Source organism: Pogona vitticeps, chromosome 1 (assembly GCF_051106095.1).
Source record: "Pogona vitticeps strain Pit_001003342236 chromosome 1, PviZW2.1, whole genome shotgun sequence".
NCBI classification, from domain to species: domain Eukaryota; kingdom Metazoa; phylum Chordata; class Lepidosauria; order Squamata; family Agamidae; genus Pogona; species Pogona vitticeps.
Genome location: NC_135783.1, coordinates 340,793,017 through 340,805,765, shown reverse-complemented (window position 1 = coordinate 340,805,765; position 12,749 = coordinate 340,793,017). Strand labels below are relative to the sequence as shown.

General features: G+C 41.9%; 1 protein-coding gene across 4 annotated transcripts in view; it reads right to left on the bottom strand.

Annotated features, from left to right (window-relative positions):
- The window catches only part of LBHD2 (LBH domain containing 2), a 71,104-nt gene that overhangs the window by 48,485 nt on the left and 9,870 nt on the right, over positions 1-12,749 (bottom strand). The window contains exon 1 of one of the 4 annotated variants that reach the window (XM_078383809.1): positions 2,301-7,267. The exons of the other annotated variants lie outside the window; for them this stretch is intronic. The gene's annotated coding sequence lies outside the window, so the exon portion shown is untranslated. Of the gene's footprint in view, positions 1-2,300; positions 7,268-12,749 lie in introns of those variants that run through there. 4 annotated transcript variants of the gene reach the window in all.

Below are 12,749 nucleotides of genomic sequence, written 5' to 3'. Positions count from 1 at the left end.
GTTATGTGATGGAAAGGCCTGCCGAAACATCCAAGTTTTTAATTGCTTCTTAAAAGTACCCAGCGAGCTAAAATGATACTTTGAGAGCAGTTAATTCAATGCAGAGATGGGCCATTTTCAGGGATTTGGGGGTCATTTTTTATCCCTGAACCACAGAAAAAAAATACTCCACACACCTGCTATCCCAAAATAGTTGTTCCCGAACTGTGTACCATGGCATCCCAGGGTTGCTACCAAACCCAGACGGGGGTGCCACAGAATCCTCTCTTACTGCAGTTTGGTGTTTCAGCACAGTTCAGCGGATTGGGCCCACAGGTGTTGCACAGGTGTCTGGATTCTACAACCCACTTCCTCCCATGGGTGGCCCCATCAGAAGCAGTGCTGTGGCCTTCTCTGCCCCACCTCCTCCTCTGAGTAGGGGCCAGTGGGAGGAGGCAGGGTGCAGAATCTGGGGCACCCACACAACGAATGGGGTCCTGATCTGCCAAACTGCACGGAAGAGCAGTAAGTACCCATCTCTAGTAGAAAGTACTACTCGGACCGGGCTTCCCCTTCCCTTCCCCACCCGAAGTATCATATTGGGGAGCAATGGCAAGTGGCCAGTAAGTCAACGGAGCAGAGAGTCAAAAAGGTTTGGGAACCACTGCCCCCAAACCAACTTCCCTCAATTATTTTCACCCCAAGAGTACAAACCGCATGTTCCGGAGACCTCTTGGGGGCACTATTTGCACTAAACACTCAATTTGCTGCTTCTAGAGCTATTTGTGGCTTTTGAAATCTTTTCCTTAGAAATAAGAAGTAACTGCCTGTGTTAAAGCAGCCCCTAAGGAGAGCAAAAATGGGTGTACAGTGCAACTTGTATTCTCAGGAGCTTGTGGGGGTAGAATTTTTATTTTGGGAAGGTTTGAGGACCTGGGAAAGCTTGTGGGGGGCATTCACTGGGCCCACCAAACACCTTTTCCCAGCACCTGATTTAAAGCAAGGCACACATCCGGAGATAGTTCAACAGAGGGGAGCATCAACATACTTCCTCAGTAGATTCCAATGACAATTAAACAAGTATCAAAGTTCCAAAGAGTGGTGGGAATAACCAGAACAGAGATGTTTCAAAAGCAAAGGAAGTTTCTTCTCCCACATAAGAACTTACACTATATATTTTGGATTCTTCATTGACCAAAATCTCTCTCTTTTTTTTTTACTGCAATGGGTAATCTGTCACCCAACTAAATAACTATATCAATTAACTGTATTAGATGTAGTCGGTGGTTAATTGACTGGAATGTATTAAAGTTGCAGAATACAACTTTGCTTTAATATGAGGCAGCAGGCATCTCCTTAGAAGAGACATATTCCCTACATATGGAGAAAGGCTGTAGCTCAGCTGTGGAGCTTTAAATATAGAACAGCCCAAATCCAATCCACAGGCAGGTCTGGGAAAAACCCAAGTCGGAAAGCTAAGATTGGGTAGTATAACAATAATAATGTCCTAAATGGATCAAGGTAAGGCAGCTCCTCATATGAAAAGGAATAGGAAATATGTATTAAACAGGGTGTTTGTTAGGAATATTCATGTTTTTGCATGACTATGAACTGAATCAAGAGTACTTCTAGGATGAGCACAAGACAGATAAAGATCCCCAAGGGATTCATGAAACAGAGCATCATTCTCCATAGATCCTTTATGTTAAATCCAGCATTTATGATTAGATGTGGAAACAAGAAAGAAAAACTTTAGGAAGATGCTCAGGTGTTGGCAATAGGGAAGGAGAGCATGCTCTTTACATTAGAAATGAAACTGCCTTGCTTTCTGGCTGAAATCATCAAAAGTCTCGTGGTTGCAGCACCACTAATTTCAGATCCAGAGAAAAGGATGGAAGCAGGGAGAAAACCTGGAAACAGTGCAGAGAACAGCAAGCCTCCTGCTTTGCCGTTTTAAGAATGAATCAAAGAGGACTGTACCCATTTCCCTTTTAAATCCCTTCACCCTTCCTGAGGACCCCTTAGAAAGCTTTATCCTAGCATCTGAGAAAAAGAAGGGCAAAAATAAAAACAAAGAGCATCCGATTCTACAGACTTCTACTGCCCAGAAAACCTCTTAGGCTGAACATTCAGTCTATGATCTGGCTTTGCTATTTGGGTTTCCCCATCTGCAAGAATGTATTTTTAGTTTTTTTAAAAATGAAGAAACACACAAATAGCATCACAGGTCCAGAAAAATATCAGTTTGGCATGTCTCCAAGAGGAAACAGAGAAAGGATAAGGAACAGACTGGGCAGAAGAACCAAAAGAGGCTTACTTACAAGTTCTGGTCTCCAGTCCTCAAAGACTTGCCTTCTCATACAATGCAGTTATTGATGTTGCTTCCAGAAGACATACAAAATGTATTCTACTCTATTCATACAAATTTCATGTGCCGATTGCACAACATTTCCTGGGCTGCTCTCATGTTTACACATACTTAATGAGAACAGTCATATTTAATGAGTAAACACCATTTCTAACACAGCAACATTCATTTGTAATAATTGTGCTGTAGCACTTTTTATGATTTTCATATTACTATTTTTTATGGAGACTATACATAAATATTGTGTCTGCTGCAACTGTATGGAAATATTACTGGGAATAATCCCACTGAATTTAGTGGGAATTACTTCTGAGTACAAATGTATTAGAATTGCTCTGCACACAAAACTCCCATACCTCCAGTCATGTATTTTATCAGCTTATGCATTTCATAATAAACACAATAAAATTCTGTTTTCCACAAGTACATAGATTAGTTGGGTAGCTGGATAATCCATTTATAGTCTCCTTATACACTGCATCAGCCTGTCACATCTCATATCTTTCATTGTTTCTGGATTGCGCTGCATTTCTCACTAGCTATGGGAAGAGATAGCAGACATGCTTACATTTCCTTTTTCTGATCTCCCTCCCTCTCTCTCTCTCTCCCCCGCCGACCATATTTCAGATTTGAATGTTCTCAGTCCATTAGAGAAGCATGCTAGCTGTTCTTTATTGAGCATGGATGTCTGCACATGGTTTCTCCCTAACAGAAGGGTGTGTGGGCAAGTCTTTCAGAACATGAGGAGACCCAACAACTATTAAGGGGTGTGTGGAGAGAAAGTGATGGGAAATAAGCAAAAATACCCCAACAACTCCAAAACGTCTGCCAGTTTGCTTGTCTTTCCTTCTCTTCCAGGAAATCATGAGCAAAGAAAGTTCCAGCACAGTTCCACAGGCAAACAATTTATGGTACAAAAAAAGAAACCCCCAAATTACTTAACTTAGGCTGGTTTATACCCTTGGTACAGGCAACACAACGTATGTGTCTATTTCTTCAGAAGTTAAGTTTCAAGTGAGTTCAGCAGGACTTATTCTCAAGTACTGTATTAATACTATTGAGGTCCCTCTTCAATCAAATATGTTTCTTCTTGTTATGGCGATCTTATGAGTGAGCACTCTCCAAAATGTCCTGTCCTCAGCATCCCTGCTCAGCTCTTGTAAATTCATGTCTGCGGTTTGTTTAAGGAGTCAATCCATCTTGTATTTAATCCTCCTCTTCTCCTGCTGCCTTCAACCTTTCCTGGCATTACTGTCTTTTCCAGAGAATCCTGTCTTCTCATGATATAACCAAAATAGGACAGCCTCCGTTTCAACGGTTTTGTGTCCAGAGGTAATTCGGGCCTGATTTGATCTAAGACCCACTTGTCTTTCCTATACTCCAGCAAAATTTTCCTCCAGCACCACATCTGAAACAAATCTTTTTTTTCCTATCAGCTTTCTTAATTGTCCACCCCCCATACATGTTTCTATTTAGAAATAAATCTATTGTTTTCAATAGAAGCTCTTCCCATGGAAGAAGGTGTAAGAGTGCAGCATTAATCTTTTATATTATGTACTACAGAATCCTAAAAGAAACACTAACAGTTTCTGCATTGGTCTTTTATATCTCTTACTCTTAAATTAGACCAACATTAAGGTATTGCTTTGACTGAAGAGTAATGCATGCTGAAGTAATGGGTGTACTGCTGTGCTCTTGTTTCAGGGTTGTTTTTTAACAATACAGGTGGCTCTACAAAATTACAGGTCAGTCGTAGTAACATCTTATCTGAGTAAAATGGCAGAAAGCGTTATTAAAGAAAATATTATCAAACACACAGAAGGAGGGTTTTTTCTAAAAACAAATCATCACGGCTTCATCAGGATAAGTCCAATGTCTCCATCTTAATGAGTTCTTTGAGGTTGTCAATAACCGTGAGGATGAGGTATTCTGGTAGACGCTGTTTATGGTTTTGAGAAAATCAGTTACTAAAGACTCTTGAGAGAATTGAGCCATCTTGGTTAGGATGATTAGGCATCCTTCAGTCTTGAAAGACTATGGTGTCGTGCTCTGTATGGAGGACTTGGAACAGCGTCTAGTGTGGCTGAAGAGACCAATTCGAGAGTGACCATCCCTTCCACACTGAAGACAAACCCAGTCTGTCCCCTGTCCGGCTCCATGGTTTTGCTGCTTTTGTGACTTCCCCTTTGCCTCGGCCTGCTGGACAAGGGTCTCTTCAAATTGGGAGAGGCCGTGATGCACTGCCTGCCTCCAGGCTGAACGGTCAGATGTTAGGGTTTCCCATCTGTTGAGGTCTATTCCTAAGGCCTTCAGATCCCGCTTGCAGATATCCTTGTATCGCAGCTGTGGTCTCCCTCTGGGGCAATTTCCCTGCACTAATTCTCCATACAGGAGATCCTTTGGAATCCGACCATCAGCCATTCTCACGACGTGCCCAAGCCAACGTAGACGTCGCTGTTTCAGTAATGTATACATGCTGAATATTCCAGCTCGTTCTAGGACTACTCTGTTTGGAACTTTGTCCTGCCAGGTGATGCCAAAACTTACAGTGTGTTTAAACAACATAAATCAGAATTTAGGAATAACTTAACAGTTCTCGCGACAGAAGAGTGTAAACAGTGGGGTCCCTCAATGACTTCTGTTGGGACCAGTCCTTTTAAAATGTTACAAATGACCTAGTGTGAGGGATAAAGTGGCCATTTGCTAGAATACCAAATTATTTAGGATGGTTAGAACAAAAGGGACAGCGAAAAATTCTAAAAAGGATTTTTATAAATTAGGGTAATGGGCGTTATAATGACAAATGGGCTTACGGGGAAGCAAGAGTATAGTGATGCACGGACCACTCCCAAAAAAACCACTCTGTTTTCACATACAATCTGATGGGATGTCAGCTGGTTGTTACCAATTAGAAAAGGGCTTTTGAGGCTGTGGTGGAGAGCTCAACGAAAAGGGAAAGCGACTGGCTGGTTGCTACAGACAAGACAAATTCCACATCAGGCACCATTAGGAAATAAACAGAAAATAGAATTGACAATATCACAAAGTCTGAGGTACCTGGTTTGCCATTACAGCGACAGACTACTGGACTAGTGATTGGACAGACTGTCCTCTGGACAGATCCTGCATGGCTCGTATGTCCACACCAAGTAAAACAACTGACTGCCTGAAAAAGCGACATATGAGGAGGTAGTTCACTGCATTAATGCTCTCAATGTCCTCATGACTGGGCTGGCCGGATGCCGTTCAAAATGTAGGCCGATGCGGGCAACCATTTTGAGCAGCTTGAGAAATAGGTACCAAGAACGAACAGAGCACTAATCATGGGTGTGCCACATCAGCTCAGTTCTAAGAGCAACACTGGGGGAAGACATAGATGGGTGAGAGTGAAAATCCATTGGAATTAGTGGCACAAGTAACACTCATTGCAAATCACTGTGGATTGTTCTGATACCGTTAGATCCACTAATGTTCTTCACTGATGAATATTTTTGATCCATTGGACCTACCATTAACAGAAGAGGAAGGCAACTATTTTGCCAAGTCATCTTTCTTTGTCATCTCCCCATCATTTCCATCAGGACCAGATGGGATTCCAAGGGCATGCAGAGAGATCAGCAAAAACTCCTGTTCCACTGATGGGAGTTTCCATGAGATCAAAGATTATTTCAGCAGTGGATGGACACCAGTGGCTACTACTCTTAAGTACATTCCTCATACTTAGACCCTGGTCTATGGGACTTGCCTCAAATCTGTATGCTTAAGATTACAGCATTAGCATAAAAATGTAACAGGTTGTTAGTGCTGCAGTTTTTGCATCCTCGCATGCTGCCTTTAGTAGATTTGGCTGGGCGGGAAGTTTCTGGACTGGGGTGACTGTCAATCTATCCAGCACTAACCAATTGTTCACTCCTGCCTTTGAATTCAAAAAGAGCCCACCTCTCTGCTGAACTTTCTTTCCCTTTCCTGAATCTGTTGAGATCTGTTGTTAAAAGCAGTCATGCTGGTCAGTTTGCTGTTTCATCTGTAAATAATGAAACCTTTTATTCTTTTTCTTACTAATGTCTCAGAGTGAGATAATGAGAGTGTAAGTCCCAGTTAACGAGAAAGGGGTGGACTAATATCCTGAACTTGAAGCTATTCTGCCCAGCGGATCCCTGCACTTGTGCTGCACAGCTAGAGGAATGTAACCAAAAATTCTAAACTCTGCAGCAGTTAGTAGGTGACAAGCTGACGTTTTAAAAATAAAGTTAAAAATCAATTTAAAGCTTCCTCGAAGAGAAATTCAAACAATCTTTCCAGACCAATATGTGTTGTCACTATTGAAGGCCATTCAAATGGATAAATGCAAATGCATTGTCCCAGAACAGATGATCAAGTTATCGAGAAAGCGCCAAGGGGAGAGGATTTAGTGAGTTTCAAGGCAGGGGCCCAAAGACAAAACAGACGTATCCAATCTTTTCCAGAAAAAAGTAGCAGCAGCAGCCAGACTTTTTATCTTTAGATTCTACACCTTATTCAGTGATGCTTGAGATAACGGCGGAAATGTTTTCCTTTTTTGGAAATGGAATGTGGGAGAAGTTTTGGGGAGCAGCAAGTAAATTTTAATGTACTGAGCTACCTATAGGAAGCCTTGCGGAGGTGACTTCACCATGAGGTGTGGGCTCCAGCTTTAAAAATAAATGAACTTTAAATTATGTTCCTTTGGAGCAGGAATTGAGCCCTCATCACCATGATTTGGGGTAACAGAATATCAATGCATGCAGGAAAGGCAATGGAAGGGCAACTCTTTCTAGTGACAGCCTGCATTTGGTAAATGTCCTTACAATTTGTTTACAGACCTCGGTAGATTTTGTTTCTAGAGCTACCTTTTTAAGCCTTAGATCCTTGTAGATAGGGAAGATTTTGGAAGACAGAGCTGTCTTGAGACTTGGTTCCTGACTAGAGATTAGCCAGGATTAACTAGAGTTAATCCTGGTTTGTTTACTGCCGCAGCTGGTGCCCCGCCTCCTCCAGTGGGTGCCCAATCAGAGGCAGTGTCCTGGCTTCCCTGCCCCGCCTCCTACAGAATGTACCATTAAACAGCTATGGTCCATGTCCATCTCTATTTCTGACACATTTGGATTGGAGACATTTTTGAGGATCTTATTTTCTGGAAATTATTGCTTCTCTGGCACTATGTGTATAGAGCTCATGGACATATGTTTATGAGTTTGTTTGGCGGCATTTAATTTGGACTGTGCTTCTGTTGTTGTTAATGGGATTGTTTGTTATTTTGTTTAAAATTTAAAAATTCTGCAGAGTGTTTGTGCTTGTAGCTGTTGACAAAATAGCCCCACAAAACCAAGAGAACAATACAGACGCAAAGTTTCCCCAGATCCACGCATTCTGATGGCACTTGTTAAATATGGCAAACCACAATCAGTGTAGAATTGACTTAGTGGCCTTGCACAGTTATAAAACCAACAAATATGAGGCCTACTGAATTGCCCCAAACTATCAGCCCTATGCAAAGGAGGCTCAATGGTTGCCGTTGTAATAGGGCAAAGTACTACCTGACAAGGGACTGACAGTCACGCTCCTATCCTCCACTGGAAATTATTATGCATTCTTGATTTATCCAGTTTTATTTATTCAGCAAATTAATATGCAGCCCTTTATAGTAGATATCTCATGCACAACAGAGTTTCTTAAGCAATAAAATATGACAGCTAACAAAACTATAATAAAAGCACTAGAAGTGCGTGAAATAAAGAGTCAAACAGCACAATACAACGATTAGTGGCCAAAATCCAGTAGTATGTTGCAACTAGAGTAGATCCACTGAATCAATGGAACTTAGGAAGGAGCTCAACAAATCCTCATCCAACACTCCAGTTGGAACTTATTGCCGGATTTTAGTTTAAAAGGTTTGTTAAAAGTAACATAAAGAAATGGTGGTGCTCTGTTATACTAACAGGCTGGTTCTACTCGCAGGAGGCAAAGTGGAGAATCAAACTTCCAACCTCTGGCTCTGCAGCCAGATCCTAAACCACTGAGCAATCCACCCAGCTATTAAGATGCTACAAATAGTTTTATGTCTTTATTTCCTTTTTTCAGTCATACAGGGGCCACAACTGTCTTGGTGTTTAGGTAAATGTAACTTGTTGCAGCCAACTGATATGGAGTCAGGCACATCTTGGTTGCTCAGTTGGGCATGTGAGAAGACATGCAACTAAGATATGCTCCAGTACCTTGTCATTTATCTGCAATTAGATACGCCCGAATCACTCGTTCTAGCCAGGAAGGGCGGTTGAGGGGCCTAACGGAGGCCCGGAGAGAAAGAACAAAAAAACAGGCCTTCTCAGCAGTGGCCCCTCGCCTTTGGAACAGACTCCCATCAGAGATCTGCCTGGCTCCCTCGTATTTGCCGGTGTATAAGGCGACTGAGTGTATAAGACGCCCCCTCCAACATTCCCACTCAGAATGTAGAGTTTGTTATATACTTGCTGTATAAGACTACCCCCTCTTCCGCATGCGTGATTCTGCTTTGGCTGCATCATGGGGAGAGTTCCTTTTGCCCCTTTTGGTTCCTTTTCGGAGGCGACAGCCATTTTGGAGAGGCGGCAGCCATGTGGTTGCATCTCAAAATGGCTGCCGCCTCTCTGCTGTTCCCCACAGTCAGCTGTTCGGCGCTAGAGTCAGGCTGTTCCCAGGCTAGGAGCTGCTCTCCTCGGTCTAGGTAAGTGACCAGGTAAGTGACTTCGCTGGGAGAGAGAGAGGGTTTGCTAGACATGCACCCGGCGTACAAGACGACCCCCCCACTTGGAGGCATGTTTTTCAGGGCTAAAAAGTCATCTTGTATGCCGGCAAATATGGTAAGATCTGGCTCTTTAGGCAGGCTTTCCCTCCTGTCATCACTTGATTATTTTTCCCCGTTTTGAACTATATTATTATTGTTGCTTTTTATTTTATTATACTGTTTTTATTCTATTTTTATTGTTAGCTGCCCAGAGTAGACATGTGTCTAGATGGGCGGGGTATAAATTTAATTAATAAATAAATAAACTGTGGCAAGCTACACACATATCATAAGAACATCTGAAGGATTCTGGCCATAAACTTATACGTACATTCTTATTTGTGTGGAAGCCCCAGTGAACTCAGTGAAACTCTCTTCTATGTTCAGGAGGGTGCCATAAATGCTTTATGAAAAATAGCTCCCACCAGCCTATCTCTTAGTCTGTTATATACTTATTCTAGCAGCTGTTTTGTTTCTATTTTTTGCAACTAATTTTCACTGCAAGTCAATAAATAATTGAGACACACAGGAATTAGCATTTGTAAATGAATATGCCTGGGGTGTTGTGATTTTTTCCTCCTCTAGAAAGGAAGGGCAGCAATTCAGACCTACAGGAAAGACTGGTTTGCTCGAGGTCATCCACACAATTTGTAATGCAACAGAGAACTTGGCCCAGGATTCTTGAGTCGCACAGACTGTGTTTGGAACAACAAACTGTACAGGCTCTCGAAAGGAAGGAGCAAAAGGTGAGAGTAGCTGATAAAACATAATTAAGATAAAATTGGCAGTATGAGTTACTTCTAGCCCCTTTATTACAGGCATCACTCCCTGCCAATTTCCTGTAGGGCTTAACCCAAGAAGAAGTCTGCAGGAGGAACATTAGGTAAAAACGGCGGACAGACAGAGATCATGAGAAAGCATTTACATGGAAGCTGCACAGCAAACATTTTCTCAAGTAATAATAGTACATCACACAGCACTGGAGTTGGTTCTCACATGCTGAGATTCTTTATACATATTTAGAGTAAGTAAAAGCAGGAAAGAGCGTAATTCCATTTCCATTCTCTCCCCCCCACACACACACAATTTTCTAGTCCTTACATTACGGAAAATACATTTAAAATGTATTGGACAATACCTAGCCGCCTAGAGTGGTCATATAGACCAGATGGGCGGGATACAAATCAAATCAAATCAAATCACATCACATCAAATAAATAAATAAATAAATAAATAATGCCAAAGAGCTTGCTGAAATTTTTTTTAAAAAACATCTGGTTTGGGTTTATAATTAACCACAATGACCTCTAGACTCCAGCCAGCTGCATTTGGTCAGGGAATGGTCCTCCAAACCATTTACCCTGTGTCAGTATCTAAGGCAGTGGTTCCCAACCTTGAGTACCCCAGATGTTCTTGGACTGCAACTCCCAGAAGCCTTCACCACTAGCTGTGCTGGCTGGGGTTTCTGGAAGAACATCTGGGGGACCCAAGGTTGGGAACCACCGATATAAACTAAGCCGAATCAGTTCTGGCAGCAATTGAGAGAAGACCCAGAGTCCTCATATGAGCTGAAAAAGTCCCTGGAGGGAGCCCCAATATCTGAACCTCCAGACTTATTAAACTAGCAACCATAGGATGAGGTTTCAGTATTATGGATGCTTTCTCCCTCCCACAAGAGAAGAGAAAGAAGAAAGTGTGCAAAATGTTAAACACACTACAATAAACTACTGTATGCAGAATATCAGAACATTTCTTTATCTGTGTAGTTATTACAGTTGCAGAACAGAACCAGACACTTTTAATTGATGGAAAGTATGGTCTGGTGCTGCCTAAATGTAGGTTCAATATGTTAAAAATCAGAATTCAATGTGAATTAATCCATTTTTATTACTATATGAATTTACATAAATATCAACAAATATAGTACAGGCCAAAAGTGATGCTTGCAGAAGGATAACAATATCACTGATGGTGGAGATTTTTTTTATAAAATCCTCCTTCCATTCTCAGGTTCCGACAGCTTGTGTGCAATGAAGCAGATTACTTGTGAGTTGCACAAACCACCAGACAGAAAGAGGAAGTCTTCAGTTATGGAATTCTCCCTGGCTGATGACGTCATATCCTTCCGAAGGTATAACATACACAACAGGATTTTGGCTAATAGTGCCTAATGGCTACACATAATTAATGTAATGTAGCTCGATGGTGTGGCAGGGAAATGGGGAGGAGGAACAAAAATGCAAGTTGCCAAACAATTAATCAGATTAGTTAACATACCCCACTGGGAGCTTAATCTGGACCCCTAACATTGACTCTAAAGCCAGCTCCCCATTATCAAAAGATTTATTATATGGTATCTCCCTTCCCCATGCCATTTTCCCCCCAAGCACTATAACATGTCGCTCACCAACCTCAGGGGCTTAAAATGCTGCCTTTGTCCAGGTTGTGGGTGGGTGGGCAACGCACAAGCTTCCCTGCTGTTTTTCTCCTCTTTTCTCAAGACAACACCGCCAAGAAAACTGTTATTTCAATCCCTGGCTTCTCCCAGACATCTATTATTTAATAGCAGCCAGTCAGGGAGTGGATTTTCTAGCAGCATTTACCAACAACCTAGAATAGAGACCTACACTCCATCAACTCTAGGTGCTGTTATTGTTTCAACTTGTATACTGCTCCTTAGTGCTACAGCATTCGTTGGGTGATTTACAACATAATTATGCTAACAACATCTGTGGTAGCCATGAAGTTGTAGGCAGGCTAACATCTGTCTCTTCCGCCTAAATTTGTATTTTTAAGGGGGGGAGCAAGCCCTTTCCATCCTGAATATTAAGAAACTGGAACATTTTGTTAAAATATTAAACCAATGAATGAATGGAAACTCCCCTTCACATACTCCAGTCAAATTAAACAGCTACAGCATGGAGAAGTTTTGGCGGCATGTGCATGCCAGAATGGCGTTAACACTGAAGAGTCCGAGGGGGGAAAAAGAGGTAGCAACCCTAATTCCTTACTAACATGGCTGAATTATACCCAGAGACTGAATTAAATGCTGAAAGTCCCGGGCCAGGAGGGGCAAATCTACCTGTTTTGGATTCTCCCACATTTCACAGTGTTCTTTTTGTTTTGACTAGAATGATACTTTACATAGCCATGTAAAAGCCACCTAGAGTGGTCATATAGACCAGATGGGCAGGATACAAATCAAATCAAATAAATAAATAAAAAAACAAATGACATGAAATAAAATGCCCCGCCCCCACGTACATTAAGGTGGACAGATGAAAGTGAAGTAAATGCGCAAACCGCCAACTATTTTTTTCCCAGTGGCCCACTACTTCTATCACACGCAAAAAGCAGGTTCATAGAATAATAAATTAATTGACTTTGAAGGGACCTATAAGACCATTGAGTCCAACCCCCTGCTCATCAAAGTAGATCTGACAGATGATTGTCCAATTTTCTCTTGAATGCCTTCAGCATTGAAGCGCTCATTACTTCCCAGGGTAATTGGTTCCATTGTCTTACTGCTCTAACAGCCACTAAGATCTCTGTTTATGGCTGGAAGAATCTCTAATCTGGAGAGCTACTACCAGTCCAGGTGGGCAATACAAGGATGGGTAG